General features: G+C 60.8%; 1 protein-coding gene across 1 annotated transcript in view; it reads left to right on the top strand.

Annotated features, from left to right (window-relative positions):
• The first annotated feature begins 467 nt into the window (after nt 1-467).
• Nucleotides 468-4,934, top strand: part of Zbtb46 (zinc finger and BTB domain containing 46) — a 52,367-nt gene continuing 47,900 nt past the window's right edge. The window contains exon 1 of the mRNA XM_042672299.1: nt 468-506. The gene's annotated coding sequence lies outside the window, so the exon portion shown is untranslated. The remainder of the gene's footprint in view (nt 507-4,934) is intronic.

The following is a 4,934-nucleotide window of genomic DNA, read 5'->3' as shown; positions in this document are numbered from 1 at the left end:
CAGCCCGGGGGAGGGGGCTTCCCACAATGCCCAGCGAGCCACAGCCGGCACTTCCGCCGTCCGGCGGCCACGGGGGTGGGGGGTGCGGCGGGAGCCCCGGTGGCCGCGCGGCCCCCTCCGGCCCCGCGGCTCGGACCCAGCGGAGGGGGGCGGGGCCGGCGGCCGGCCGGAGGGGGCGGGGCTGGGGCGGCGGCCGCGGCTGGGGCGCAGCGCGGGCCAATCAGCGGCGGCCTGGCGCGCGCCGGGGGCGGGGTCAGGGTCTGCGGGCGGGGCGCGCGCGGGCGGCGGGGGCCGCGGGGCTGGAGCGGCGCGGGGGCGCGCGCCGGCCTGACGGACGGACGGACGGACAGACGGACGGACAGGCGGGCGGGCGGACGGACCGAGCGGCTCCAGCGAGCGTGAGAGCCGGAGCCGCCCAGACGCAGCGCTCGCCCGCGGCGGCGCGATCCCTGGCGCCGGTCCGCGGCCCCGGCGCCCGCCCGCGCCCGCGCCCCATGGGGTCACAGGTAAGCGGCGCCGGCTCATTGTCCGCTCGGCCGCGTCAGCGCATCGCCGCGGGGCCGGCTCCGGGTCGGGCCGCCCGGGCCCCGGCCGCCTGGGAGCCGGGGCGCGACCCCGCCCCGCCGCCCGCCCCGCCCCGCCCCGCCCCGCGGGGGCGCCCTCCCGGGGGCGATCGGCGCCGGGTGCGGGCCGGGGGGCGGCGCGGGCCCGCGGGGCCGGGGCCGGAGCGGCGTGGGCGGGGCGGGCGGCGGGGCCGAGCGCGGCGGCGGCGGCGGCGGCGGCGGGGGCCGCGGGGCCGCGAGCCCCGGCTTCCAGGCGCCTCCGGCCCCGGCCCCGCGGGCGCTCCCCCCGCACCTCGACCGGGAATTTTCCAGCTGGTAATTTCTGCTGCGTCAACGCCCGGCCCCGGGAGGCGGCCCGAGCCCCCCGCCCGCGCCGCCCGCCGCACCCGCACCCGCACCCGGACCCGGACCCGCCCGCGCCGAGTTTGCCAAGAGTCGGAACTGCGGGCGGCGGGCGCGGGCGGCTCCCCGCGCCCTGCGGCGCCGGGGGTCATTGTCTCCCCCGGAGCTGGACGCTGGTCCAGTCTCCATTTTAATTACCGGCCGGAGCGGGCGCCGCCGCCCCCGCGGCGCGGGGAGCGCTCGGGGCGCGCGCGGGGCGCGGGACCCGCCGGCCGCGGGACCCCGCCGGCCGCGTCTTTGTTTCCCGGTACACGGACCTGTCAGCCCCGCGCGCGGCGGGCGCCGCGCACAATGGGGGCGGACGGGGCCCCGCAGCCCCGGGGGCCTAGGCGGCGACTACACACAAAAGAAAGTTTGGCTGCGGGGTTCGGGCGCTGCGTGGGGCCGGGCGGCGGGGACCGCGCACCTGCGCCCGGGCTCCGACCCCAGGCTCCGCGCCGCCGCCCGCCCTCGGCAGCGGCGTCGAGTGCGCACCTCGGCGGGGAGCGCGCGGGGCCGCCGGCGGCTTCCTGGCGCAGGGCTGGAGAAGGCCCCGAGGGCTCGCGCCCCTGCCCCCGGGACCGGCCGGTTCCCGCACCCTGGGGTGTCCGAGGTGTCCGCCCGCGGGGACCTTGACCAGGGCTGCGACCAGATCCCCAGATCCCGGATGCGCACGTGGTGCTCCGTTTCCGCCCAGGTTTAGCGGCTGAGGTGTGAACCTGTGCTCCGACCTCAGCACTGAGGCCTCCCTCCCCCTGGCCTCCCTCCCCCTAGCCTCCCTCTGCCTGCCCCCCCCTCTGGCCAGCCTGGCGTCCCTCTGCCTGGCCAGCCTAGCCTCCCTCCCCCTGGCTTCCCCCCCCACCAGCCTGGCCTCCCTCCCCCTGGCCTCCCTCCCCCTGGCCAGCCTGGCCTCCCTCCCCCTAGCCTCCCTCTGCCTGGCCAGCCTGGCCTCCCCCCCTCTGGCCAGCCTGGCGTCCCTCCGCCTGGCCAGCCTAGCCTCCCTCCCCCTGGCTTCCCCCCCCACCAGCCTGGCCTCCCTCCCCCTGGCCTCCCTCCCCCTGGCCAGCCTGGCCTCCCTCCCCCTGGGTCCCCACTCCCTGCATGCAGGCATCAGGCTGCCCCTGTGATGTCTGTGTCCCTTGCTGATGTGGAAGTCAGGGCAGAAACGTCCTGAGCATGCTGAGGAGCGGAGGGAAGAGGGCAGTCACTGTTGTGAGACACATTGTTTACAAACACTGTTCGCCGAATTACAATCCAGCGCAAACTTCCCGTTATTGCCCTCGAGTGGGGTTGCGCATAGAGGGAAACTGGGCCATGCCGTCCCTGTGGCCTGGTTTCTGGGGCGCTTCAGTGCTGTGCTCTGCTCTGGGGCCGGCCTCTGAGCACCAAAACCCCACACATTTGAGCTCGTTCTCAAGACAGTTGCTTTCTGTGCTCCAGTGCCCCTCTTGACCATTGTGTTAGTGACAGGAAAGTTCTAGAAAACACACCGGTGCCACTCACCTTTGCTACCAGAGTTCAAACACCCACCACAGGCAGCTCTATTTTGGGACTATGTCATCCCCAGCTCTGATTCTCATAAAAATGCAACTTTTTCCTTTTGCTCTGTAAACATTTTACCTTAAGTTGTGTGGAGTGGTGATGGTTGATGGTGAAGAATCCCACTGTAAATCTGCCCTCTCACCTGGGGGGAAGAGCTAAGATTGTTCTTGTTGCTGGTGTTCTGGATGGCCAGGGCCTAAGAATAAATGGGTAATGGAAAGTATTTAAGAAGGCTACAAGGGTGGCTCAGTGGTAGAGCGCTTTCCTTGCGTGCATGAGGCCCTGGGTTCAATTCCTCAGTACCATATAAGCAGAAAAAGTAAAGCCAGAAGTGGAACTGTGGTTCAAGTGGTAGAGTGCTAGCCTTGAGCTGAAGAGCTGAGGGACAGCGCCCAGGCCCGGAGTTTAGGCCCACGACTGACAAAAAAAAAAAAAAAGCTACAGATTTATATAAGTTTTGAAACCCAATTGACTGGTCTTAGTTGTGGTTTTCCATCCTGTGGTTGGCACTCTGGTTTTCTTTTTTTCTTTCTTTGATTTTTTTTTTGCCAGTCCTGGGGCTTGAGCTCATAGCCTGGGCACCTGTCCCTGAGCACTTTTGCTCAAGGCTGGCACTCTGACACTTTGAGCCACAGTGCCACAAAGAATTTAACTGGAGATACCCGGGCTGGCTTTGAACAGCCAGCCAGCCTCAGGCCTCAGTCTCCTGAGGAGCTGGGAATACAGGAGTGAGCCACCAGTGCCAGCTTTTTGTGCTTTGTTATGAACAGTTTTGGCCATGAAGTGGTGTGGAGTGCTAGGGTCTGAGACCATTGGACAACTGGGATTTTTCTGCTGTTCTTGCTAACTATGCCTTCCATGCCTGCCTGTAAGACATGGGAAAAAGGATAAAAAAAAAACTAATAAACAAGTTCTGTTAAGACTACAAACAAGCTGGACACTGGTGGCTCATGTTGTCATCCTGTCTGCTCAGAAGGCTGAGATCTGAGGATCGTGGTTCAAAGCCACCCTGTACAGAAAAGTCCCTGAGACTCTTATATCCACCTAACTACCAAAAAAAAAAAAGCTGGAAATGGAGTCATGGCATGGCTTACTTGGTAGAGTGCTAGCCTTGAGCAAAAGAAGCTTAGGAACAGAGCCCACGTTTTGAGTTCAAATCCCAGGACTGGCATGTGTGCGCACACATGCAAACATACCCACACACACACAAAGAAAAGACTAAAAACAAGCAAGATCAGTAAAATTTAACCTAAACTAAATATGGCTTATGCAAGATTTTTCTGCTGAATAGTTGAATTTCACTGGTTATTTAATTTAGATTAAGAAATTATTAAGTATTTCTTAAACATTATTTTATCAAAAATTACTTACATTTCAAAGTAAGATGTTGAGGAATGTCATCACAATTTTCTTTGTGCAGGTACCAGGAATTAAACTCAGGACTTTGTATTTCTGCTTGGCTTTTTCGTATCTTGATATACTCTTTATCACTTGAGGTGTGCCTCCAGTTACAGCTTTTTTTTTTTTTTTTTGTTGGTCATGGGTCTTGAACTCTGGGCCTGAGCACTGTCCCTCAGCTCTTCAGCTCAAGGCAAGCGCTCTACCACTTGAGCCACAGCACCACTTCCAGTTTTCTAGGGTTTATTGGAGATTAGAGTCTCACAGACTTTCCTGCCTGGGCTGGCTTTGAACTGTGATCCTCAGATCTCAGCCTCCTGAGTAGCTAGGATTACAGGTGTGAGCCAGCTTTTTGCTGGTTAATTGGAGATGAGTCTGCCAGGGCTGGCTTTGAACCATGACTCTTAGATCTCAGCCTCCTGAGTAGCTCGGGTTATAGGTGTGGGTTGTCTGCTTACGCTGCAGCACAGGGCCCCTTCCTGTGAGCCCACAATGGATGATCATTTGTCATGGTTTTTGGAAAATGGCCAAGCAGTTGTTCAGCTGCCCTACTGCTGCAGGTTCACGTCCCCAGGACATTCCAGCATTCTCCTGTCTCCTTCCACTGGGGCCTCTCTGACTTGTGTCTCCATCATCCCCTACCCACAAAATAGAAAGAAAGATCAATACATTCAAGTGAATGATGAATTTTCAGAAAGTCTTAATCTATGTAAAAGTTGAGGAACATTGCTACTTGTAGGGGATGCGGCTTTACTTTGCTTGTTTCCTATGCTTACTAGAAAATCTTCACTAATATTTCACGCTTGTGCAGCTTTTCCTTGTAGGTTTTCACAGAGGGCACCTCTGTGCCTTGGGTTATAGGCTTAAGTGTGTGTGTGTGTGTGTGTGTTGGTTCTGGGGCTTGAACTCAGGGCCCGGACACTGTCCCTGAGTCTCTCTGTACTCAAGGCTAGAGCTCTACCACTTGAGCCACAGCCCCACTTCTGGCTTTTTCTGCTTATGTAGTACTGAGGAATCGAACCCAGAGCTTCATGCATGCTAGGCAAGCAC

Source organism: Dipodomys spectabilis, unplaced genomic scaffold (genome assembly GCF_019054845.1).
Source record: "Dipodomys spectabilis isolate Male_0828 unplaced genomic scaffold, ASM1905484v1 ptg000692l, whole genome shotgun sequence".
Taxonomy (NCBI): Eukaryota; Metazoa; Chordata; class Mammalia; order Rodentia; family Heteromyidae; genus Dipodomys; species Dipodomys spectabilis.
The sequence above is the reverse complement of the archived record's forward strand: the minus strand, read 5'-3'. Positions and strand labels throughout refer to the sequence as shown.